Source organism: Salvelinus alpinus, chromosome 14 (genome assembly GCF_045679555.1).
Source record: "Salvelinus alpinus chromosome 14, SLU_Salpinus.1, whole genome shotgun sequence".
Lineage (NCBI taxonomy): Eukaryota > Metazoa > Chordata > Actinopteri > Salmoniformes > Salmonidae > Salvelinus > Salvelinus alpinus.
Window position 1 is genome coordinate 14,715,701 of NC_092099.1, and position 27,204 is coordinate 14,742,904.

Here is a 27,204-nt window from a genome sequence, read left to right on the forward strand (position 1 = left end):
TTTAGATTTAAATAAAAATGTAATAAACTTGTATGAAGGAAGAGTCTCTGAACGGTCTGAAAACATAAATTCACAGCAAAACATATGATTACGATATACACTATATAAACAAAAGTATGTGGACAGCCCTTCAAATTAGTGGATACTGCTATTTCAGCCACACCCATTGCTGACAGGTGTATAATATCTAGCACACAGCCATGTAATCTCCATAGACAAACGTTGGCAGTAGAATGGCCTTACTGAAGAGCTCAGTGACTTTGAACGTGGCACTGTCATAGGATGCCACCTTTCCAAAAAGTAAGTTTGTCAAATTTCTTCCCTGCTCGAGTTGCCCCAGTCAACTGTAAGTGCTGTTATTGTGAAATGGAAACGTCTAGAAGCAACCAGGCTCAGCCACACAATCTCACAGAACAGGACCGGCGAGTGCTGAAGCACATAGTGCATAGAAATTGTCCGTCTTCGGTTGCAACACTCACTACCGAGTTGAAACTGCCTCTGGAAGCAAAGTCAGCACAAGAATTGTTCGTCTGGAGCTTCATGAAATGGGTTTCCATGGCCGAGCAGCCACACTCAAGCCTAAAATCTCCATGCGCAATGCCAAACGCCGGCTGGAGTGGTGTAAAGCTCGCCACCATTGGACTCTGGGCAGTGGAAAAGGGTTCTCTGGAGTGATGAATCACGCTTCACCATCTGGGTTTGGCGTATTCCAGGAGAACGCTACCTGCCCGAATGCATAGTTCCAACTGTAAAGTTTGGTGGATGTGAAATAATGGTTGGGGCTGTTTTTAATGGTTCGTGCTAAGCCCCTTAGTTCCAGTGAAGGGAAATCTTAACGCTACAGCATACAATGACATTCTAGACGATTCTGTGCTTCCAACTTTCTGGCATCAGTTTGGGGAAGACCCTTTCCTGTTTTAGCCTGATGGTGCCCCATGCAGAAAGCAAGGTCCGTACAGAAATGGTTTGTCGAGATCGGTGTGGATTAACTTCACTGGCCTGCACAGAGCCCTGACCTCAACCCCATCGAACACCTTTGGGATGAATTGGAACGCAAACTGCGAGCCAGGCCTAATCGCCCAACACCAGTGCCTGACTTCACTAATGCTCTTATGGCTGAATGGAAGTCCCCTCAGCAATGTTCCAACATCTAGTGGAAAGCCTTCCCAGAAGAGTGTTATGGCAGCAAAGGGGGGACCAACTCCATATTAATGCCCATGATTTTGGAATGAAATGTTTGACGAGCAGGTGTCCACATACTTTTGGTCATGGAGTGTATGATAAAGGTCAGACAGTAAAAGGTCAGATATCTTTCCCTCGCCCCTTTTTCATAGGTATTACTACCTTGCTTTCTGTGCTCACCAGGTTCCTGACACCAGCAAAGAGCATGCCGTTGCCATACTGGAGCGGGCCAAACTAGAGAACTGGGTCTTAGGGAAGACGAAGGTAAAGTGATGATGACTGTCCAGATACATTATAGTAATGTTTGTTTCCAAACCTATGGCTGGCATCTCAACTCTGTCCATGGATTGAGGTGCTTCAATGTTAAGCTCCCTGGGTGTACTGTGTGTCAGTTGTTCCTGAAGTACTACCATGTGGAGCAGCTGAACCTGCTGCTGAGAGAGGTGATAGCACGGGTGGTGGTGATGCAGTCCTACATGAAGGGCTGGCTGGGGGGCGAGGCGCTACCGCAGAGAGGAGGAGAAGAGAAACCACGAAGCCATCATCCAGTCAGGGATACCTCCACCTGGCATAATCTGGACTAGTTTTCGTTAAAGAGATTAGTTTGATAACCACAGTGTGAACTATAGGGGCCAAAAGAGCAACGCTTCAGAGAGTAGACAATAAGAGCTCTGAGAGTTCAAAGGGATCTAGCTCATTGCCACCTGGTTGTGGTGTGTTTTGAAGTGGGAGCTCGTGTTGTAGGTGCTGTCTATGTTGTTTCACTGAGGTTGATCAGTAGCTTTTTTCTCTCTGTAGCCTGGAGGGGCCACACTGCCCGACAGAATCTCAAGCAAACCAGGAAGGAGTGGGAAGCTGCAGCTGTTTGCATAAAATCAGGTAAAGCACTGGAGATATTGTTGTATTGTTCTCAGAAGTTCTCAACACACTCGGTAGGGCACTTCTGGAATTTATGTCCAGTTTATGTGCTTGGGGGGGTTTTCTTTCAATATTTTTAAGAGAAATTAATAAAAGCCAGAAAATCATAAGGTTTGATAAAATACCTTATTGATCTCAATAAGCATTCCATGAAACAGTAATCATTCATTAATAATGTATAAAGAAAGGTTTTTGAAAGTTTGGGCAGCATTTGGTCTCCATGTTTCAGAAGAACAGTGCACATTGAGATCATTTTTTCCTTTCATCTATTTCCCAGTAAAGGCAAGAGAGAGGCTTATCCCTTCTGTTTCCTCACAACTTCCTCTCTCAAATTCCCAGTCTATTACACTGCTCTCACATACCAGAAACAAGATGCCTTTTTGTACTGTCAACCTTTTCATCTGAAATGTAAATTAATTCTTACTCAGTGTGCCTTGACGAAGATCAAAGTGAGCACATTAACCTTTTCGGGCCTCCCCCACTCCTTTGAGCCTCTCGCTGGAGGACAAGGGAGGGTGCCAAGAGGGGGAGGGTTGAGGAGGGAAGAGGAGGGCTGGGGGAGGAGACTTGGCGTTGTTTTATGTGGCTCCTAAGGGCTGCCCTCATCTGGCACACGGAGCATCTCAGTCGCCTGCTCACCTTGTGTAATTGTCCTCCATTAAAACACTTGTATATAACATTGTGGAATGGGTAAACAGGTTTTTTGGTGTGAGAAAAGCTACACTGTCGGCTCTCGCTCGCTATCTCTTTGTAGAAGTGCACATTGATGTGTTTGTGTGTGGGCAGGAGGGCTGTGGAAAGGGCCCGACCTTACATAAGTGGGGCCTCAGCCCCCCGACGGAACACTCCAACACGCTCACATTGTGTGTTTGACTGCAGTTTATAGCCTTTGAGGTGGGCCTGCATTTGCATTATTTAAATAAACAGATGCCTTTCAAATGTATGAGCCTGGTGGCTCCTCAGATCTCGACAGGGCCTGGGGAGGGGGCTGCTAACCATCGATCAGATTAGACCATGGAAAATAGAGCTGCTTAACAATGTACTGCAACATGCTTTTCCACTGTGTCAAATTTTACAACTAAAACACTAAGCCCTTTGACTGAATAATGTGAATTGCCCTAATTTGATACATCCAAAAGAGCTGAGGTTGCCCTTTTTAATCACATATTGTTTTGAAAATGAAACCCTCCTTTTAGTACTGGATAACATCTTTGTTTACAGAAATTGTCAAAGACTCCAGTCACCCGAGTCATAGACTGTTCTCTCTGCTACCACACGGCAAGTGGTACCGGAGCACCAAGTCTAGGACCAAAAGGCTCCTTAACAGCTTCTACCCCCAAGCCATAAGACTGTTGAACAATTAATCAAATGGCCACCCGGACTATTTACATTGACCCCTCCCCCCCTTGTTTTTACACTGCTGCTACTCGCTGTTTATTATCCATGCATAGTCGATCTTCACCCAGGGGCAAGAGGCTACACCACCGAGGACATGCATTTTTGGGTCAGTTTCAGTTATCTCTGTCTCTGTTTGTGTTTATGTATCCGTCAGGCCCGAATGATTAGGATGCTCCAAAGTTCAGCCATACAGACAGCAGGGTCCTCCACAATGCCCCTAATAGGGGATGATATTCTGTCTTTGAAGGTCATTCGATCTGAGCCTGGTGTGCACCCCTGTCAAGCTCTTTCTCAAGTTCTTACAAAAGGACCTCCGGTAGAGACCACAGTCATGGGGCAAAGGGGTTTGCATACCAGTCACTCAACCGGAGTTCTACTAGGCAGATTTATTTCCTCCCCTCTTTAATGTATTGTTGTTTCAACCACCAGGAAGCTCCTCCTCTTGCACCACATCTCCTTTTTATAAGTCTAATAAATATCTTTCCACCAAGATAGCGCACTTGTCTGACCGCTAACGGGGCTGGGCTCTGAACTGGTCTCCAGATGTAAGAGCTGAACGCCGTTTGTGTTTACTCAGCATATGGCAGACTAGTCATTAAGGAAGTATGTGCAAAGCAGGAGAGCAGCAACTGAACTGCAGTATACATGGTGTCTGGCCAGTGCTGCTCACAAATCCAACCTAGCTGACTCTCACACTCTCCTTTAACACTTGTTCTTTCATTCAAGTCCCCTATTTGCTCTCTCTTGTCTTAGTATTTAGAATAGTATTGGTTTATTCCACAATCTTTAAATGTTAAAGGTTCAATGCAGCTGTTTTTATCTCAATATTAAAATAATTTCTGTGTAACAGTTAATTACCTTACTGTGATTGTTTTCAATTTAAATTGTAAAAAAAGGAACAAAAATAGCAATTTCTCAAGCAATAATTTTGCTAGGACTGTCTGGGAGTGGTCTGAGTGGGGAGGGGAAACTGAAAACTAGCTGTTATTGGCAGAGAGGTATGGAACTATCTTTGTTACTGGTCTATTAACGGATTTACTGCCTGGTGATGTCACCAGACAGTCCCAAACCCCATCCCACCAAAACAGGCTGAAATTTCAGGCAGTCTTTTCAAACGGCTCTTACACAATTTTTTACAATAATTTTTTTATTTAACCTTTATTTAACTAGGCAAGTCAGTTAACAAATTCTTATTTACAATGACGGCCTACCCTACTATAAGGGCATTATCATAATTTTCACAATTTCACAGGATCATTCCAACCTCATCGTGTAGAAATATATATAAAATACAGAAAAATGATATTTTTGACTGCATTGGACCTTTAAGGGTCTGAACTGACAGGTTTAAAATGCAATTTTTAGAATGTAAATACATAGAAAATCCTTCCCTGGGCACAAACTGGTTGAATCAATGTTGTTTCTACGTGATGTGTCAACATATTGTGATATGGAATCTATGTGGTGTTACAAGTTTAGTTTTTTCAATTTCTGTTTTTAGGTTGGACTTTAGCACGTATAGCTCGTTAGCACATAGGGCGCACCGTTTGGTGTCACCTCGTTAGTCAGTATGTGTTACACCAGTGCTGGCTTGTCATCTCGTTAGTGGGAAGGTGTTTCCCCTATGCTCCAGTTGTCTTGATAGATGCGGAGGGTTAACACCTTAAGTTGGCTCTCCCTATTTAGATTTCTAGACAAACAATCCTTTATCCGACTTCCCCGATTTTCGTTTTGCTCCACCCTTTTGGTTTGCTTCCTGTCTTAAAAGCTTGGTGTGGGTTTTTCTTTTGTTTGCCTCTTAGTGGGAAAATTTTGCGGGCTTTCATGGTGGGTGTTTTTTAGGTCCCAGTTCTTGTTGTAAAGCAACTTTCAGTGGACACCCCACATGAGTGTCTTTTAGAACCCCTCCTAAAACCCCACCTGTTTCCTTTTGGTTGTTGTCACTGACTCTTTGTTAGTTCCCCCTTCTGTTTGAGGGACATTTTTCCTTTTCTTGCTGGGGAACGTAACAGTGGAAAATACATTGGACTTTTGGAATACAGTAAATCGCCTATTAACTTGTCGACAAGTTAACACATATGTTGGATTCACGTCTCCAACTAAACCAAAAAGAAAAGTTAAAGAATAGGATTGAGCCAGTGGCTCAAATGAAACTATCCAACCATTAGATACATCTCTTTATATGTTGATATTTGGTTGCATTATCAACCAAACACAATTCAATATTGCTTTTTTAACACAGTAAATAGCCTAAAGTTAAGGCTATCTTACAAACTAATGTAACAGTATTTATTCAACCTTCAAATGAGTAACACATAGATGGCCACGTTTTGAGGTTACTATAACTACAGTATAAATGTCATACATAATCATAGAAAGAGTGCATGCTCAACATAGCATGCAAAGGTTGCAGGACTTTGGAAATCCTCACAATAATCTGTGCAGAATCTCATACAGCATTGATCACTTGCACCTTTTAATGTAATATTAAGGGGAAACGGGGATACCTAGTCAGTTGTATAACTGAATGCATTCAACTGAAATGTGTTTTCCACATTTAACCCAACCCCTCTGAATCAGAGAGGTGCAGGGGGCTGCCTTAATTACATCCATGGAACAGTGCCTTGCTCAGGGGCAGAACAACAGATTTTTACCTTGTCAGCTCAGGGATTCGTTCCAGCAACCTCTGTTACTAACCACTAGGCTACCCGCTCTAACCACTAGGCTACCAGCAAGCAGGCAGTTTACCTGCAATCCAGGTCATTTGATTGTGCTATTAGATGAAGCACAGTGATAAGACATTAAGTTGTTGTATAAATACAAAATATCTGACATTGTATTCTAACTTTGTTGTGCTTTAATATGGTTGAAAGCGCAGTGATAACACATTTAGATGACAAATAAACCAAAAATCTGACATTGTTTTTCCATCGGAATTTAGTTGTCCTTTTAGATGGTTGAAAGGATAGTTGTAACACATTGGGAATTCAACAAACTTCTGTCTTTCCTTTTTGAGTGGGTGAATAAATGTTGAAATCTCATTGATCAACGTCTCAACCAAATATTACCCAAATGTCCACGTTGAAATGACGTGGTGAACCCAGTGGGTTGGGTTTGGCACTATATTGCCAACTGATGCACAGATCCTCCATTTTGATGGAGGAGATTAAATCTTTATTCATTTCAACTTTTGTTGACTTTGTCGGTCAAGGCAATGCATCTCTCCAGACTCTTACTAGATTTTTACATCTGAAAATGTTATGCTTGTTGTATACCCGGGCTGAGTTTTTCTTCTGGGAATTTTTCTCCATGTTTACAATCATATTCCCTGGTGAGAAAACTTCAAAACTCAACTTAACAATTCTGTTTAATCAGTGTTGGAATCGCTCCATATAGATTTATTTTGACTTGATCTGGCACATTCTCTCCTTTCAAGATCTGCGTGTTCTTACCTAGACACTGTTACTTTCCCCTTTTATATCCCTCAGTGCACACGGTCTATGTTTGTGTCCATCTCCTAAGGTTTCTATTGCATCATACTTCCAAATGTGAATAATATTCTCCGCCTTTGTTCTATTGCTCCTGTGTAGTGTGTCTTTGAATTTTGATTATATCTACTGTACCACATTAAATCTATTGTGATAGGTGGTTTAGGGTCAGTCCTCTCAACTCTCTTTTTCACCTTTTGTAGATATGATGGCAGACACATTTTCAGTGATGATAGAGAGAAGGTAAGTTTATATCAGAGGAATTAATATTTTCAGCATGCGGCTCTAGCTTCAGCTATGCATTCATAATACTGTACTTCTACAAAGCCCCTTGAACATAGATTATTCGTGAGAGTTTTTTTTTGAGTCCTTGAGACAAAAGACTTCTCTTGCTCCAAACTCCATCTCAGAGGAGAGACAGGGTGGTACGGGAATGGGAGAATCAAAAGGCTGGAAATTCACTGCTGAGAATAAATGCTCGCTGTTCCCTGAGGTGATTTGTCTTTGCGCTTCTCTTTCTACAGATGTAAGAGCCCTTTTTTAGTAAAGACCTGAGGTTCTTTGGTAGCACTTTGATATCCTGCTCGAATTCAATATGTGAAATAGAAGAGCCACTCCGTGACTTGGAGCACATCATAGTCTTTGAAGTCTGATCCAATTTTTGCTGCTCACCATTTGATGTTGAAAGGATGAAATGAGGAAAACGTAGAGTTTTTGCCAGTAACTCTGCTGAGCATATGTAAGATTAAAAAAGCGAAATCCTTTGGAGGATGTACTTAGAAATGTTAAGCAGATTAATACTTTCCTATAGCTCTTTTATTTAAAGATAAAATTAAATATGAGAGGATGTCTGTGTGTGCTGTTATTTTCACCCTCACAATTAAGTCAGTGTGCTGCTATTTGCAGGAAGGTAGGGGTAATAGAGGGGCCAATGCAATTGCATTAGCATGTGATTAACATTGCAAAACACATTCATGGGTTCTAGTAAATGCGTCTGCCAAAACAGTCAATTCAAAATAAATGAATTTGAATCCAGTGACTGAATAAGAAACAATAATAAGACATGACAATAAGACATGACTATGAACCAATAATAAATAGGCAGCCTGCTTTTACTTGTCTGTCTGTCTGTCTGTCAGTCTATGTATTTTCTGTTTCCATTGACAGTATTCTTCAGGCTGTGTTCATGCCTCTTCTTTAAAGGTTGCCTCCGACAACCATGATAGACAAGTGAGAGACGACAGCAGAGACAAAGGGATAGAAGACACAGTAGTGAAGCCTTGCAGGGAGACAGGCAGTCTGCGAGACACACAGTGTAAACAAGGTAAGCCCAAGCACACAGCTGGCGGGTGCAGGTAATTACAAAAGGAGACAGGAGAAATCCTGCTTAAATGGATAAAGTGCCATTTTTAATACAGAACCCCTTTCAACCTTTCATCCCTACCAATCCTTCCTGCCATTTTTTTGTTGACAACAAAGGGATGGTGTATTATGAGTAATCATTTCTGTGGTATTTTAATAACCTAGGTCAGTTCATCATAAACGATGTCTCATCGCGAGGGTTTTAGAAGCACCGAGCACTTCAAAGCCTCATTCCCCCACACGCCGAGCCCTTCACTAAAGATCCCATCAATGTCTCTAATAGACCCACATAGTAATGGTGACAGGAAAAAACACAAACCCTGATTTGTTGAACATATGTTTGGTTTGCTTTTTGCCCAAGGCGCTGAATTCCATTAATTCATGCTGCCTGGGAGGCTGAGTGGGTGGTTGAGTAGGGGGTTGCTGATTACGGCCGTCACCCAGCCCACCACTAGCCTGCCTGGGTAATGGGGGCTCGGCCCTTCATTAATGTTATTAGGAGTCTGAGGTAAGAGACAGAGGTGGAATACCGTTTAGCAGCGTGGCCAGGAGATTACGTGGATTAGACATGATAATATAACACAGACAGGGCTCTCCAGCGGGCGCGGGATTAGTGTCAGCACGCCACAGCAGGTCTGGGTTAGATAGCGGCTAATCCGGTAATGCCAGATACAGGTGACCCCCGCTCTGAAGAATCACTGACGCTGACGAGGGACTGCTTTTAAGAATGAATGACATGTGATGTGAATATAAAGGGAAATGCTGGAAGGAGTAGTAGTTCTCTGCTTTATAGCAAAAATAATTAAGCAGTCATGCCATTATGAATTGGGAACAGTGTTTGGGAAAATATTCATTATTAATAGCTAGGTTCATTCATGAAGTTTGAAACTCCCCTCTCCTAAGAGCAGGGGAATCATTTTTGGGCAAAATGCTAAATGCTGTGATAAAACTTTTTCCTTTTCAATAAGCCATGGGCTTTCCTAATGCTTTACTTCTGTTGTGTGCAGAGAACACACAGACTTTCAGGTATCCATTATCCCTTTCCTCCCCGTTTGTGTTCTGAGATCTGCTTGTGGCTCCAGTTGCTTTCAGGAAACCATATTTGAATACGTTGAGGGAGGCCACGGTGACTCAGAAACCCAGGGCACACTTTGATCCCTGCAGATCTGAGGCCTTTTTTTATCCTGAGGTTGAGCGAGTGATGGAAGCCTGGCCCTGCCAGATGTTTGGAGACCAGGCTTCTTCCTGTATCTCATCCTGCTGACGCCCCTGGTGATCGCTTATATTCTGAGGTGAAACTGGAGTGTTTCAGGACACCAACAGAGAAAGTTCAAAATCAGGCCAGGAAATTCAAATCCGCTTTTGCGTTTGGCCAAAACCGCTTTGGCATGACCCGGAACCTCCCCTTGAGTTTGATGGACTCTAAGTCCCTTCTACAGTAAGTAATTTGACTGAGCCCAGCTCTGCTGTGTGGGCCAGGCCATCCATCCCCCTTTGTGCTTCAAAACAAAGAAAGCAAGACAGGAGGAGATTACCCCCAGTTTAAAATATGTCTGTTTCAGTGTATGTTTAACACAGGGCTAAGGGACTAACCCCCAGCTTTAGCCAGATAGCCGCAGTGCTGTCTTTTATGGAGGGAAGGAGGGAAGAGAGCATTAAAGCACTCCACAGTCACAGCCCTTTCCTTGCATGTCTGAAGTGTCAACCTTTGATTTGCAACATTTTGTCACCGAGAAAGTTCAGCGAGGCGCAGTCATGTAAACAGAACACTTACAGCACGTAACTTCTCTCTACCTGTCTCACCGGCCTGAATATGAATACAATATGAATAATATTTCAAAACGAGTCACGCAGTCGAAAGGCTCTGCGAGTAACGTGGCGATATGATCAGAGTGCTGTTTACGCTCCTCAGTGTGGTAAACAGGCTGGTGCCGAGGATCAGTCAGAGGCTGACTTTATGGTTTATGAAAGCTGAGCTACTTATGTTAACAGGCTTTTTGAAGATTATAGTGCTGGTAAACATACATGTCAGGAGTGAGACGGCGATGAAGAGGAGTCACAACACAGAGACCAATTACCACTGCGTCTGGGAAGACTCTTAACCTGGTCTTTTGAAGAGTAGGGAAGAAAATGGCAAGGAAAAGAGGAAGGATCAGTACTTTTGAGGTTTTCTATTACTTATTGGTTGTGGTTCTGTACTTTGAACTACAGTATATAGCACGTACTAGTCAATGTGCATTGATCTGGTTGGCACTCTGAGCTGTGCTGCAACTTTAAGTGACCAATGGGAACCCGGTATTAGGCCATGGTATTACCCAGCTGTGCTAAAACCCACATTCACTGATCCATCCCACTTTCCTACCATTCAACTACCCCATTACCAACAACTCTTGACACCACTAACCACATGTCCTCTCACTAGCTGTGCAACCACGACGCCCCACTCCCCCAGCACAGCGCCTACCCTCACCACCACCGCCGTATCAACATACATCTGCGAGACAAATGATCCACCCTCTCCGTGTTCCTCAGACAATCGCTCTCCCTCCCTCTCACAGTCTCTCAGCCTTTTGATTTATCTGTCTGTCTCCACACATCATAGAGGCTGAACCGGATGCCTAACACATTTCTTCAGTTTTAGGCAAATTACAGGCACGTAGCCGAGATTTGGAGTGGATAGGAAGGCTCAATTTAACGGAAGGAAGAAAGAACTCCTCCTGTCTGCCACTACCTAGCATAATCCTCTTAATGCCAGTGAGAGTAGTTAACAGAATGTACTTCCAAACTACTCATCACATTTTCTACAGAATAATCTTTTTAAACGTACCCGTAGTATAGCAAGGTATAAGATTATATTCAAACTTTGTGGCTTGGGTTATTTTGAAAGTTTTTTCGTAATCAGAACTTTTAGGATATCCAGATTGTTGAAGTTGTTGTCCTTTAGAAATGGTTATTAGAATGTGTGTTACCCAACACAGTGCATTTCCGTTACTTTGGTTCATCACTTTGCGGGATGGTTTCTCAATGACTGTGCGACTTCTCCTGTGCAACATACCAACACGCACTCACTGCTTAACCTGGAGGGCTGCACTGATACATCATACAGAAGTCTGGCAAATGACTGACAAATGATTTTCCCGGGACATGAAGATTTCTTCGGGAGTCAAGCCCCAAATCTCCCGTCAGTGGAAAATGATTGATTTCAGTGTGAAAAATTGGTTGTAAGTAACAACATCCTCTGCCTGCGTTAGTAAAAAACAGATGCAGGAACTGCCCTTCGGAAGATAATCTAGAGAACCCTGTGATTTTCCTAGTGTGCCTTTATAATTTACAACACATGGGTTACCATTTAAGTACGATGTCCCAAATGAAGACATTGGTAATAAATTACAGGAGTCCTGGAAAGCTCTGGAACTCCCCTTGAAGTTTGACTAGAGCTAGCTGTCTATTCAGGGACTTTCTGTTAGCAATAAACAGTGTGTATGTGTGTGTGCGTGCATGTGTGTGTGAGGGGGTTTGCAGGGGAAAGAGAGGGGTCTGGGCTACACATGCCTCATTTAGACATCAAAGGACTCCACTGATGATTTTTCCTTATAATCCATGCCTTTTGCAGATCCGGCTCTCTCCATCTGAATAAACAAAGCCCAAGTGGTTAACTGTGGTCTGGGAGAAGTCAGGTGATCCCAACACGCGATTCAGGAAGTAAATCGATACATCTCCTAATTTATTCGTCTAAAATCCCTTTTAGCAGCTCATTTATGTTGGTATTGAGGAGTATTCTGATTTTCAAGGGATTTATAACTGGTATGTAGAGATCAGAACCTCTTTGAAAATGAAAGAAGTACCTATCTCAAAAATGATTCTCATCCTTTTTATCCGTCGATGCGAGCATGTACAATATGTAAGTATGCTGATAAGAACAGCAAACTCTGCTGGGGGAAAAAATCTGAAAAAGAAAATCAATGTTGTATGAATTGCAGCGCTTGATTGACCATTGATCCACCCCACCCCAAACATCAGACGGTGCCCACCATCATTTAACAGGCCTGGTGTAAGCCACTCTCTGACCTCTTCCCAGACCTACCTGGTTCAAAAGTGCTCTCATGCCTAAAGTCCATTTGGCAGCCTCAGTGCCTGTAAGGTATCTGCAGGAACAGCATTCCTCTGGGACTGGCCTGGATCAAATGGCAGTGATTTTCCAAACAGAGGCGGAGATGGGAAGCCTGACCCATCCTCTGATCTACTATATGCTCTAATCACTGCGGGCCAGGCTGGTTAATGGGGATGTTGGAACTGGGAGTTTTTGACTCCTGGACTGCACACTCACACAGAGATCCAGCTGTATACAAGTTACAGCTGTTCACTCAGGATGGAGGGTCTAAAGTGAATAGAGAAAGCATCTCAACTCAGACCCCAAACATAAATATCCTCCATTCAGGCATCTAATGCTATAATGAATCATTCCTTTGCCATAAACATTCATGATGTCCTTCGTTTCTTTGTTTTAAAGGAAAGGGCAATGTCTTAATGAACAGAACTTGGTTGGAATTTTGATTAGAAAATGAATGTCAACTATCAAGATTGCATGTCAGCTACCAAGCTAACTAGCTTTGTTTTTCTTAACAATTTGGATTAGAAAATGAATGTCAACTATCAAGATTGCATGTCAGCTACCAAGCTAACTAGCTTTGTTTTTCTTAACATGTTTTGTTCCAGTGATAAACAGTGCTTATGTCACGACTTCCGCAGAAGTCGGTCCCTCTCCTTGTTCTGGCGGCGTTCGGCGGTCGACGTCACCGGCCTTCTAGCCATCGCCACTTTTAATTTTCCATTTGTTTTGTCTTTGTCTTACACACATGTTTGTTTGTGAGTGATTGTTTCTATGTAGGAAGGTCCATTATTGTGGGCTCTGTTTTTGTATTGCATTTATTATATGTTGAGTAATATACGTTTATTCACTCATATCTGCTGTCCTGCGCCTGACCCCTATACACCAGCTACACACAGACTTCCTTACAGAATCACTCACCAGAAAGAATGGGAGTCAGCAGGAGCAGACGCCCTCCCTTCAGAGATAGAGGAGTGTGTCCAGCAGCGCGCGACCATATTTCAACATCTGGGCAATGCCTGGATTGCGTGCTGCAGAAGATGGATCGTTGGGAGAGAGGAGGAGGTTTTCCAGCGCCTCCACCAGCCCCACTACAACAGGTCCCACTGTCCACCCCTCTTCCACCTGGTCCCAGCGGGATTCGACTCGCGCTTCCGAGGGACTATGATGGGACGGCTGCCGGATGCCAGGGGTTTCTACTACAGCTGGAGATCTACCTGGCGTCCGTCTACCCGGCTCCTTTGGGGCGTGAGAGTGTCTCCGCCCTCGTCTCCTGCCTCTCAGGCAAAGCCCTGGAGTGGGCCAACGCCGTATGGAGTGAGGGAGATGCGGCGTTGGACCATTACGCAGAGTTAATGAACGTCTGTTCCATCGGGGGAACGTCTGTTCCACCTGAGGCAGGGGACGAGGAGCGCGCAGGATTCCGCCTTGGACTTCCGGACCTTGGCCGCCAGCGCGGGATGGAACGACAGGGCCCTGATCGATCACTACAGGTGCAGACTGCGCGAGGACGTCCGTCGGGAGTTGGCCTGCCGAGACACCACCTTCACATTGGACCAGCTGGTGGACATGTCCATCCGGCTGGACAACCTGCTGACTGCCCGCGGACGTCCGGATCGGGACCTGTCATTTCCATCCCCAGCACCTCCGCTCCGATGCCCATGGAGCCGGGAGGTGCTGCACTTAGGGCGACCGGAGGAGGGGCCATTCCCTGCACCATCTGTGGCCGCAGAGGGCACACTGCTGGTAGGTGCTGGGGGGGTTCCTCAGGGAGTCGAGGCAGCAGGCAGGGCACTATCGTGTCACCCCAGGTGAGTCGGCACCAGGCTCACCCAGAGCCCCCTGTTGCTCACATGTATGTGTTTATTTCATTTCCTGAGTTTTCCCCGCATTCCCAGCATAAGGCGCTAGTAGATTCAGGTGCAGCTGGGAATTTTATTGACCGTTCATTTGCTCATAGTTTAGGGATTCCCCTTGTTCCTGTGGATATGCCCTTCCCTGTGCATGCCCTAGATAGTCGACCATTAGGGTCAGGGCTGATTAGGGAGGCCACCGCTCCACTTGACATGGTTACGCAGGAGGGTCATAAGGAGAGAATCAGTCTCTTCCTTATTGATTCTCCTGCGTTTCCCGTGGTGCTGGGCTTACCCTGGTTGGCCTGTCATGACCCCACTATTTCGTGGCAACAGAGGGCTCTCAAGGGGTGGTCACGAGAATGCTCAGGGAGGTGTGTGGGGGTTTCCATCGGTGCGACTACGGTAGAAAGTCCAGACCAGGTCTCCACCGTGCGCATCCCCTCAGAATATGCCGATTTGGCTCTCGCCTTCTGTAAGAAGAGGGCGACTAAATTACCACTTCATCGACGGGGGGATTGTGCGATAAATCTCCTGGTAGACGCAGCACTTCCCAGGAGTCACGTGTATCCTCTGTCACAGGAGGAGACGGTGGCTATGGAAACATATGCCTCCGATTCCCTGGGGCAGGGATACATTCGGCCCCCCACTTCACCTGCCTCCTCGAGTTTCTTTTTTGTGAAGAAGAAGGATGGGGGTCTACGCCCGTGTATTGACTATCGAGGGATCAATCAGATCACTGTGAGGTATAGCTACCCGCTGCCTCTCATCGCCAGTGCAATCGAGTCAATGCACGGGGCGCGCTTCTTCACAAGATTGGATCTCAGGAGCGCTTACAGCCTGGTGCGTATCCGGGAGGGAGACGAGTGGAAGACGGCATTTAGTACCACCTCAGGGCACTATGAGTACCTCGTCATGCCTTACGGGTTGATGAATGCTCCATCAGTCTTCCAGGCCTTTGTTGACGAGATTTTCCGGGACCTGCACGGGCAGGGTGTAGTGGTGTATATCGACGACATTCTGTAATACTCCGCTACACGCGCCGAGCATGTGTCCCTGGTGCGCAGGGTGCTTGGTTGACTGTTGGAGCATGACCTGTACGTCAAGGCTAAGAAATGTCTGTTCTTCCAACAGTCCGTCTCCTTCCTAGGGTACCGCATTTCCACTTCAGGGGTGGAGACGGAGAGTGACCGCATTTCAGCCGTGCGTAATTGGCCGACTCCCACCACGGTAAAGGAAGTGCAGCGGTTTCTAGGGTTTGCCAACTACTACCGGAGGTTTATCCGGGGTTTTGGTCAGGTAGCAGCTCCCATTACCTCACTGCTGAAGGGGGGACTGGTGCGGCTGCAGTGGTCGGCTGAGGCGGACAGGGCTTTTGGTCACCTGAAGGCTCTGTTTACCTCGGCTCACATGCTGGCTCATCCGGATCCCTCTTTGGCGTTCATAGTGGAGGTGGACGCGTCCGAGGCTGGGATAGGAGTCGTGCTCTCTCAGCGCTCGGGCACGCCACCAAAGCTCCGCCCCTGTGCTTTCTTTTCGAAGAAGCTCAGCCCGGCGGAGCGAAACTATGATGTGGGGGACCGAGAGCTGTTGGCTGTTGTCAAGGATCTGAAGGCGTGGAGACATTGGCTTGAGGGGGCTAAACACCCTTTTCTCATCTGGACTAATCACCTCAATCTGGAGTACATCCGGGCGGCGAGGAGACTGAACCCTCGCCAGGCAAGGTGGGCCATGTTCTTTACCCGTTCTTTTTTCACTCTGTCTTACAGACCAGGTTCCCAAAACGCTAAGGCAGACACACTGTCCCAGATGTATGACACAGAGGAGCGGTCCATGGATCACACTCCCATACTTGAGGGTTTATGTTGAGGGTTTATGTTGCCTCCTGCTTGGTGTGCGCCCAGTGCAAGGCTCCCAAGCACCTGCCCAGAGGGAAGTTACAACCCCTACCCGTTCCACAATGGCCGTGGTCGCACCTGTCGGTGGACTTCCTGACAGATCTTCCTCCATCACAGGGCAACACCACGATCCTGGTCGTTGTGGATCGGTTTCCTAAGTCCTACGGCCCTACAGACTGCGGAGGCCCTGTTCACTCACTTCTTCCGGCACTATGGGGTGCCTGAGGATGTAGTCTCTGATCGGGGTCCCCAGTTCACGTCCAGGGTCTGGAGAGCGTTTATGGAACGTCTGGGGGTCTCGGTCAGCCTTAACTCAGGTTTTCACCCCGAGAGTAACGGGCAGGTGGAGAGAGTAAATCAGGATGTGGGTAGGTTTCTGCGGTCATATTGCCAGGACCGGCCGTGGGCGGTGTTCATCCCCTGGGCAGAGATGGCCCAAAACTCACTCTGCCACTCCTCCACTAACCTCTCTCCTTTCCAGTGCGTACTGGGGTATCAGCCGGTTCTGGCACCATGGCATCAGAGCCAGATCGAAGCTCTTGCGGTGGACGAATGGTTTAAGCGCTCAGAGGAGACCTGCAATGTGCACCTGCAACGGGCCGTGAGGCGGCAGAAGGCGAGCGCCGACCGCCACCGCAGTGAGGGCCCAGTGTTTGCACCGGGGGGCCGGGTCTGGCTCTCGACCCGAAACCTGCCCCTCCGCCTGCCCTGCCGGAAGCTGGGTCTGCAGTTTGTGGGGCCATTCAAAGTCCTGAGGAGACTGAACGAGGTATGCTACAGGTTACACCTTCCCACAGATTACCGTATTAATCCCTCGTTCCATGTGTCTCTCCTCAGGCCGGTGGTGGCTTGTCCACTCCAGGAGTGTGAGGTGCACAAGGTTCCTCCGACCCCTTTGGACATCGAGGGGGCCCCGGCGTATGCTGTTCGAGCCATCTGGGACTCGAGGCGTCGGGCGAGGGGCCATCAGTATCTCGTGGACTGGGAGGGGTACGGTCCGGAGGAGAGATGCTGGGTGCCGGTGGAAGACGTCTTGGACCCTTCGTTGCTGCGGGAGTTCCACCGTCTCCATCCGGATCGCCCTGCGCCTCGTCCTCTGGGTTGTCCCCGAGGTCGGTGTCGACGCGCTGCTGGAGCCGCGCGTCAAGGGGGGGGTACTGTCACGACTTCCGCCGAAGTCGGTCCCTCTCCTTGTTCGGGCAGCGGTCGACGTCACCGGCCTTCTAGCCATCACCGATCCACTTTTCATTTTCCATTTGTTTTGTTTTTGTCTTACACACCTGGTTTCAATCCCCCAATTACCTGTTCATTATTTAACCCTATGTTCCCCCATGTTTGTTTGTGAGTGATTGTTTCTATGTAGGAAGGTCCGTTATTGTGGGCTCTGTTTTTGTATTGCATTTATTAAATGTTGAGTAATATACGTTTATTTACTCATATCTGCTGTCCTGCGCCTGACTCCTATACACCAGCTACACACCGACTTCCTTACAGCATACTGCTATGTACTGTAGTTGCAATATTCTGCAGTATGATTACATTATGACACTTTGTTCAAGGCCGTCAGGATTCATTATTCTTAATTGAGTGCTTTGATTCGGTTTCAGGGAAATTTTAATTTGCTTATCAATCCCATTTCAAACGTCATTAGCAGAATAATGTCCCACACACAATATTTTTGTAAAAACCTTCAACCGATTGAAGCTTACATCAATTGGCCATGCTCCCAGCAAGCTTTGTGGTGCCATTGGGAAAAGATGAGCATCAACCAATTGGTGCTTACGTCTTACATTGCATTCAATGGGAAAAGATGAGTGTCAACCAATTGAAGCTTCTGTCAATACATTGCATTAAAAAAAATATGTTAAATAAGCCTTTCGCGAACTAATACTCACACTTGACCTTTTTCCCCCTTACTAGCTCTGACTTTGCAGATAGCTACGTTATTGAGGAAAAATGTATTTACTATGACTGTCCTATGTGGTTGTCCCACCTAGCTATCTTAAGATGAATGCACTAACTGTAAGTCACTCTGGATAAGTCTGCTAAATGACTAAAATGTAAATGAGTGTCAACCAATTGAAGCTTATGTCACTATATTCTAGTCAATGGGAAAAGATGAAAAGGTGAGACTTACAGACAGAAATACAGACCTCTCTCCCTGTCTCTTTCTCTCTACCTCCTCTTCTCTCTCCTCCCCCTTCTTTCACCCTTCCACCCTTTCCCCATCTCGCCCCCTCTCTCTTTCTCCCTCCTATCTCCCTCCTCTCTCTATCGCTCTCCCTCCCTCCTCTCCCTCTCTCTCCCCTCCCCAATTCACCTTCTCTCTCCCCCTTCCTCCCACCATCTCCCCCTTATCTCCCTCCCCCCTCCATTCACTCACCCTCCTTCTTCCCCTCCTCCTCCCTCCTCTCATCTCTCTCAATTCAATTTAAGGGCTTTATTGGCATTGGAAACATATGTTAACATTGCCAAAGCAAGTGAAATAGATAATAAACAAAAGTAAAATAAACAATATTTCACTCTCTCCTTCACTCTCCTTCACTCTGTCCCTTTCTCTCTTCCCTCCTTCTCTCTCTCCCTCCTCTCCCCTCCCTCTCTCCCTCCTCCCCCTCCATTCTCTCCCTCCTTCTTTGCCTCCCCTCCGCCTTTTCTCATCTTCTTCTCCCTCCTCTCTCTCTCCCTCCTCTCCCACCTCCACAGACAGGACATTGACGCTGAAAGACAGGCAGGCAGGTAGACGAAGGCAGACACACAGACAGTTTCTAGAACTGCAAGACCATTGTGTCCAATTGAGGTAAAAATGCTTTTGGGTCGATTGACTTTCAATTTCATATGCCGGGACATGACAGTTTCCCGGTCACAAGTATATATAATTTGGAAGATTCAACCTTTTTAAGCCTTCAAAACAGCCCCTATGACTCCGAATTAAGTCACTTACTGTAATTGCAGGAAGTAGAAATTCAATGTATGGCCTCCTGGGGACACTCTTTATCAATGCCCTGAGCTTCAAGTCTTTACGTTAAGAATGGACCGTTCTACAGAGGATGGAAGACAGTGTTTTTGTGTAACAGGGAGAGGATGAAGCCCCATGTTGAGGATGAATTAACCCATTTCATGTTGCCACAGTAAGCTGAACCTCAACACAGGGCATCCCTATAAGGCCACGATGAGTTGTGTGGAAGCGCGGTTAGCTGGCTCAATTACAGTCCACGGGTGGGTAATGGTTATGTGAGGGCTATAGGTAATGCTTTTCTATGCAAGAAAGGCCTTGTTCTCTGTGGGACCAAGTTTTCACTGAGAAGAATTCATTTCACATGGTCAGGTTGTAGGCTTGCGTTCATCGGGAGCATCTGTTGAACTCTCCCATACCTGGATTTTGTTTCCATTCTGCATATGTCACTCAAAAGCTGTTCACTCCTTTACCGTCGGGCAGACTGGGTGGGGCGAATTAATTAGGGTTATTTCTAGAATTGAGGCCCTTTAAAAATATATATATTTCAACTCTATTTAACCAGGTAGGCAAGTTGAGAACAAATGATCATTTACAACTGCGACCTGGCCAAGATAAAGCAAAGCAGTTTGACACATACAACAACACAGAGTTACACATGGAATAAACAAACATACAGTCAATAATACAGTAGAAAAAAGGATATATACAGTGTGTGCAAATGAGGTAAGATAAGGGAGGTAAGGCAATAAAATAGGCCATAGTGGCGAGGTAATACGATATAGCAATTAAACGCTGGAGTGACAGATGTGCAGAAGATGAATGTGCAAGTAGAGATACTGGGGTGCAAAGGAGCAAAATAAATAAATAAATACAGTATGGGGATGAGGTAGTTGGATGGGCTATTTACAGATGGGCTATGTACAGGTTCAATATTCTGTGAGGTGCTCTGACAGCTGGTGCTTAAAGTTAGTGAGGGAGATAAGAGTCTCCAGCTTCAGCGATTTTTGCAGTTCGTTCCAGTCATTGGCAGCAGAGAACTGGAAGGAAAGGCGGCCAAAGTAGGAATTGGCTTTGGGGGTGACCAGTGAAATATACCTGCTGGAGCGCGCTGCGGGTGGGTGCTGCTATGGTGACCAGTGAACTGAGATAAGGCGGGGCTTTACCTAGCAAAGACTTGTAGATGACCTGGAGACAGTGGGTTTGGCGATGAATATGACGTGAGGGCCAGTCAACAAGAGCGTACAGGTCGCAGTTGTTGGTAGTATATGGGGCTTTGGTGACAGAATCGATGGTACTGTAATAGACTGCATCCAATTTGTTGAGTAGAGTGTTGGAGGCTATTTTGTAAATGACATCGCTGAAGTCGAGGATCGGTAGGATAGTCAGTTTTACGAGGGTACGTTTGGCAGCATGAGTGGAGGATGCTTTGTTGCGAAATAGGAAGCCGATTCTAGATTTAATTTTGGATTGGAGATGCTTAATGTGGGTCTGGAAGGAGAGTTTACAGTCTAACCAGACACCTAGGTATTTGTAGTCCACATATTCTAGGTCAGAACCGTCCAGAGTAGTGATGCTGGACGGGCGGGCAGGTGCGGGCAGTGATCGGTTGAAGAGCATGCATTTAGTTTTACTTGCATTTAAGAGCAGTTGGAGGCCGCGGAATGAGAGTTGTATGGCATTGAAGCTCGTCTGGAGGTTAGTTAACACAGTGTCCAAAGAGCGGCCAGAAGTATACAGAATGGTGTCGTCTGCGTAGAGGTGGATCAGGGAATCACCAGCAGCAAGAGCGACATCATTGATGTATACAGAGAAGAGAGTTGGCCCGAGAATTGAACCATGTGGCACGCACATAGAGACTGCCAGAGGTCCGGACAACAGGCCCTCCGATTTGACACACTGAACTCTATCAGAGAAATAGTTGTTGAACCAGGCGAGGCAGTTATTTGAGGAACCAAGGCTGTTGAGTCTGCCGATAAGAATGTGGTGATTGACAGAGTCGAAAGCCTTGGCCAGGTCGATGAATACGGCTGCACAGGACCTTGAGCGTGGCTGAGGTGCACCCAAGACCAGCTCGGAAGCCAGATTGCATAGCCGAGAAGGTACGGTGGGATTCGATATGGTCGGTGATCTGTTTGTTAACTTGGCTCTCGAAGACATTAGAAAGGCAGGGTAGGATAGATATAGGTCTGTAGCAGTTTAGGTCTAGAGTGTCTCCCCCTTTGAAGAGGGGGATGACCGCGGCAGCTATCCAATCTTTGGGGTTCTCAGACGATATGAAAGAGAGGTTGAACAAGCTAGTAATAGGGGTTGCAACAATTTATTTCGGCAGATCATTTTAGAAAGAGAGGGTCCAGATTGTCTAGCCTGGCTGATTTGTAGAGGTCCAGATTTTGCAGCTCTTTCAGAACATCAGCTATCTGGATTTAGATGAAGGAGAAATGGGGGAGGCTCGGGCGAGTTGCTGTGGGGGGTGCAGGGCAGTTGACCGGGGAAGCCAGGTGGAAAGCATGTCCAGCCGTAAAAAAATGCTTATTGAAATTCTCAATTATCATGGATTTATCGGTGGTGACAGTGTTTCCTAGCATCAGTGCAGTGGGCAGCTGGGAGGAGGTGCTCTTTTTCTCCATGGACTTCACAGTGTCCCAGAACTTTTTAGAGTTTGTGCTACAAGATGCAAATTTCTGTTTGAAAAAGCTAGCCTTAGCTTTCCTAACTGCTTGTGTATATTGGTTCCTAACTTCCCTGAAAAGTTGCATATCACGGGGGCTATTTGATGCTAATGCAGTACGCCACAGGATGTTTTTCTGCTGGTCAAGGGCAGTCAGGTCTGGAGTGAACCAAGGGCTATGTCTGTTCCTAGTTCTAAATTGTTTGAATGGGGTATGCTTCTTTAAGATGGTGAGGAAGGCACTTTTAAAGAATAACCAGGCATCCTCTACTGACGGGATGAGGTCAATATCCTTCCAGGATACCCGGGCCAGGTCGACTAGAAAGGCCTGCTCGCTGAAGTGTTTTAGGGAGCGTTTGACAGTGATGAGGGGTGGTCGTTTGACCGCAGACCAATTACGGATGCAGGCAATGAAGCAGTGATCGCTGAGATCTTGGTTGAAGACAGCAGAGGTGTATTTGGAGGGCACGTTGGTTAGGATGATATCTATGAGGGTGCCCGTGTTTACGGATTTGGGGTTGTACCTGGTAGGTTCATTGATCATTTGCGTGAGATTGAGGCCATCAAGCTTAGATTGTAGGATGGCCGGGGTGTTAAGCATGTCCCAGTTTAACCCCCCGGCCATCCTAGCATGAGCTCTGAAGATAGATGGGGGACAATCAATTCACATATGGTGTCCAGGGCCCTAACCATAAAGGGGTCTACACATAATACGCATACAAAGCTGACAGAGCGTAGCGCAATGTTGCAATGTCAATTTTTGTCACAAAAGCGGCAGCTCCTTGTAGTGCGCTCCGACATTCAACGTACTCCCGTGCCACTTGAAAATTTGAATGCGCCGTATCATCCCTTTTGTAGCCGTGGGGGCAGTGTTGTGTAGGTACTGAAGCTTGCTTGGTTCCTTGATCGGATCTATAAGCTATAGGCTAGGCATCAAAGTAGACTATTTTGCATTGATAAGCTAATATAATCTCATTGACTATTCAAACAATAAACCAAACAACATTGTAGCCTGATTAGAATCCCCCCAAAATGTATTTTGTTTTAAAGTAATAACTAATGATTCCGGGCTACTGGTGAAAACAGCTGCGAGATGTGTGCTTTTTCTCTACAACCAAAACATGATGACATTTTATTTTTAGCTGATATGGGAGTGAATACATTCAAGCAGCATATCAAATAAAATAAATGTTTATTTGTCAAATGCTTCGTAAACAACAGGTGTGTACTAACAGTGAAATGCTTACTTACGGGCCCTTACCAACAATGCCTGAGAGAAAGAAAATAGAGAAATATTAGAAAAGTAAAGCACGTAATAATAAAAGTATAGATACACGTCCTCCCGAGTGGCGCAGCGGTCTAAGGCACTGCATCGCAGTGTTGCGGCGTCACTACAGCCTGGGGTTCGATCCCAGGCTGTGTCATTACCGGCCGTAACCGGAAGTCCCATAGGGCGGTGCACAATTGGCCTGGGTTTGGCTGAGGAGACTTTATTTGGCTCATCGTGCTCTTGTGGCAGGGCGGGCGCCTGCATGCTGACTTCAGTCGTCAGTTGAACAGTGTTTCCTCTGACACATTGGTGCAGCTGGCTTCCGGGTTAAGCGAGCGGTTGTTAAGAAGCGTAGTTTAGCTGGTCATGTTTCGGAAGGACTCATGACTCAACATTCACCTCTCCCGAGCCAATGAAAAGTTGCAGCAATGAGACAAGATTGTAATCATGAAATTGGGGAGAAAAAGGGGGTAAAAAAATGTAAAGAAATAATAAGTATAGATACACAATGAGTAAGGATAACTTGGCTATATGCAAGAGGTACCAGTACAGAGTTGATGTGCAGGGGTACGAGGTTATTAAGGTCGATATGTACATATAACTAGGAATAAAGAGACTAGGCAAAAAGATAGATAATTAGCAGAAGCATATTTGATGAGTCAACAGAGTTAGTGCGAAGAAGGTCAATGCAGATAGTCTGGGTAGTTATAGTTAACTATTTAGTAGTCTTATGGCTTGGGGGTAGAAGCTGTTCAGGGTCCTCTTGGTTCCAGACTTGGTGCATCGGTACCCCTTGTGGTAGCAGAGAGAACAGTCTATGACTTGGGCAGCTGGAGTCCTTGACAATTTTTCGTGTCTTCCTCTGACAATGCCTGGTGTATAGAGATCCTGGATGGCAGGTAGCTCGACCCCAGTGATGTGCCGGGCCGTACTCACTTCACTCTGTAGTGCCTTGCGGACGAATACCAAGCAGTTGCCATACGAAGCGGTGAAGCAATCAGTCAAGATGCTCTCAATGGTGCAGCTGTATAACTTTTTGAAGATCTGAGGGCCCAAATCTTTTCAGCATCCTCGGACGGAAGAGAAGCGTTGTCGTACCCTTTTCACGACTGTGTTGATGTGTGGACCATGATAGATCCTTAGTGATGTGGACACTGAGGTACTTAAAGCTTGACCTGCAGTTAGTCCCCAGTACACTCTCTCTCTCTCCCTCGCTGTGTGATTGTGTGGTTGGAGACAGGTGTGCTGGAGTCAGAGCAGATCCATACCAGCTGCAACTCGTTCCATAATCAAGACCTCTACAAATACTCAGTCCTGCCACTTCCACTCTGCCAGATCGTAATCTCTGCTCATTTACCGCTCTGTCTCTGGCTCCTGTCTCCCATTCCACATCTCACCACCCTACTACCCTGTTCTGGATTTAGCTCACCACCACTACCTTGGATTCCCCTCCAGACCTGTTTACCCGGTTCTACCCAGTTCGCTCCAACCTCAGTCTCCACATCTGGTTTTCTACAACTCATCCGAGCTTCCCCGGATCTGCACTCCATATCTCCCTGTGTTACAATAAATATCTTGGTTCATTCATCCCTGTTTCCTCATCTGAGTCTGCTCTTGGGTTCCCCTGTGTCGCTCCGCCTAACAGTTTCCAGTGGTCCACGATCAGCTCCTTTGTCTTGCTGATGTTGCAGAAGAGGTTTTTGACCTGGCACCACACTGCCAGGTCTCTGACCTCCTCCCTATAGGCTGTCTCATCGTCGTCGGTGATCTACCACCGTCGTGTCGTCGGCAAACTTAATGATGTGTTTGAGGTGTGCGAGGCCATGCAATCTTGAATGAACAGGGAGTAAAGGAGGGGACAAAACACGCACCCCTGAGGGGCCCCCGTGTTGAGGATCAGTATGGGGGATATGTTGTTGCCTACCTTCACCACCTGGGTGCGTCCTGTCAGGAAGTCTAGAATCCAGTTGCAGAGGGAGGTGTTCAGTCCCAGGGTCCTTAGCTTAGTGATGAGCTTCGAGGGCACTAGGGTGTTGAACACTGAGCTGTAGTCAATGAACAGTATTCTCACATAGCCCAATTGAGATTGTGTCATCTGTGGATCTGTTAGGCCGGTGTGCAAATTGAAGTGGGTCCAGGGTGTCTGTGATGAATGGTGTTAATGTGAGCCTTGACCAGCTTTTCAAAGAATTTCATGTCTACAGATGTGAGTGCTATGGGGAAATAGTCATTTAGACAGGTTACCTTGGTGTTTTTGGGCACAGGGACTGTGGTGGTCAGCATGAAACATGTACTGTTGGTATTACAGACTGGGCCAGGGAGAGGTTGAAAATGTCAGTGGACACTTTCCAGCTGGTCAGTGCATTCTCTGAGTAAATGTCTGTGTAATCCATCTGGCCCTGCGGCTTTATGAATGTTAACCTGTTTAAAGGTCTTACTCACATCAGCTATGGAGATCGTGATCAGATGTCCGTAGCCACGTCAGTGTTGCTTGCCTCGAAGCGAGCATAGAAGGCATTTAGCTTGTCTGGTAGGCTCGCGTCACTGGTCAGCTCGCGACTGGGTTTCCCTTTGTAATCCGGGATAGTTTACAATCCCTGCCACATCAGATAAGTGTCAGAGCCGGTGTAGTAGGATTCGATCTTAGTCCGGTATTGTCGCTTTGCCTGTTTGATGGTTTGTCGAAGAGCGTAGAGGGATTTCTTATAAGTGTCCGGGTTAGTGTCCTGCTTCTTGAAAGCGAAAGCTATAGCCTTTAGCTCAGTGCAGATGTTGCCTGTAATCTATGGCTTCTGAGTGGAATATGTACGTACGGTCACTGTGGGGACGACTTCATTGATGCACTTGTTAATGAAGCCAGTTACTGATGTGGTTAACATCTCAATGCCATCGGATGAGTCCCAGAATATATTCCAGTATGTTCTATCGAAACAGTCCTGTAGCTTAGCATTTGCTTCATCGGACCACTTCTGTATTGAGCCTGTCACTGATACTTCCTGTTTGTCAAACTGGGAGTACACCGGCAAGTATAAGAATATTTGCCACGGCGTATTATTTTATTATAAATTGGATTATTTCACATAGCGATGTGGGAAGCTTAAAGGCTAGCTAGCTGGCAGTATTTAGCCAACTTGCTAGCAAGGGAAGACAAGAGACTCTTCTTTTGCTTTCCCAACAAATGAGAAGACAGCAAGAAAACCCAATAATCCACCCCAAAAGTTATTTTGTTTACAAATAATAACTTGTGATTAGAGGCTATTGAGAAATGGTAGAACCTGCTGTAGCCAACTAGCTAGTCATGTGCTTTTTTTCTCTGTGACCAAAACATGACGTTCTGTTTTTAGATGATATGGGAATGAATATACAAGCAACATATCAACCTGGGATAATGTTTTAGGTTACACCAGTAAATATACAAATATTTGGCAGGCATATTTTTACATTATAAATCTGATTATTTCACATGGAGATGTCAGAAGCTTAAAAGGCTAGCTAACTTGCTATCCTTTTAGCAAGGCTAAAGCCAGCTAGCCAGGCTGCCAGCGAGCTACTACTAGCAAGGGCAGGCGACTCTTCCTTGTTTTCACAAAATGAAAAGACAAAATGAAAAGACTTTGTTATGAATGGGAGTGGGACCGGTAAGGATATTATGTTACCCAAAGTGGTCCGCTACTCCAAAAATCCCTCTCCACCCATGTGCACGCACGCACGTAGATCAACAGAGTGGAGCTTGTAGTAACATTAACCCTAAACTCTAGCTTCATGTCAACATCCCGGCTCAACCCTAAACCTAGCCTCAAAACTAACCCTAGCTTCATTTCCACTTCCGGCTCAACCCTAACGCTAACCCTAAATCTAGCTTCATGTGTACGTCCCGGCTCAACCCTAAACCTCAGCCCCACCCTCTGCTGGTTTGAAGAAAACGGAAACATCTGGTTTTCAGGGATACAGTATCTTCAACCTAGCTTCCTTTTCCCCCGGATAAACCTAACCCTATCTTCATATCCACTCTGGGCTCAACCTTTACGCTAATCCTAACCATAACCCAGATTAATGTCCACATCCCAGCTCAACCCTAAACCTAGCCTCAATCCTAACCCTCG

General features: G+C 46.1%; 1 pseudogene; it reads left to right on the forward strand.

Annotated features, from left to right (window-relative positions):
• LOC139539219 (myosin-IIIb-like) overlaps positions 1–27,204 on the forward strand; it is a 104,802-nt pseudogene that overhangs the window by 73,802 nt on the left and 3,796 nt on the right.